Source organism: Octodon degus, unplaced genomic scaffold (genome assembly GCF_000260255.1).
Source record: "Octodon degus isolate 3935 unplaced genomic scaffold, OctDeg1.0 scaffold00289, whole genome shotgun sequence".
Taxonomy (NCBI): domain Eukaryota; kingdom Metazoa; phylum Chordata; class Mammalia; order Rodentia; family Octodontidae; genus Octodon; species Octodon degus.
The window spans coordinates 1,690,163-1,690,429 of NW_004524865.1; positions in this window are offsets into that span (position 1 = coordinate 1,690,163).

Consider the following 267-nt stretch of genomic DNA (forward strand, 5'->3'; position numbering starts at 1 on the left):
TCTTTTTGAGTTAAGTGAGTTTCCTGTATCCACCATATTGTTTGATTGTGTTCCCTAATCTACTGTGCCAGTCTGTTTCTTTTAATTGGTGAATTCAGCCTATTTACATTGATGGTTATAATTGAGATGTATTGATTTATGAATGACATGTTATTTACCTGTTGTTGTTTACTCCTTTATTTCTGTGTTAATTGTTTGCCCTATTTTGGGTTTTTCTCTTTTCGTTCATGGAGTTCTGATCATTTTGATCCCTCTCTAGAACATCTT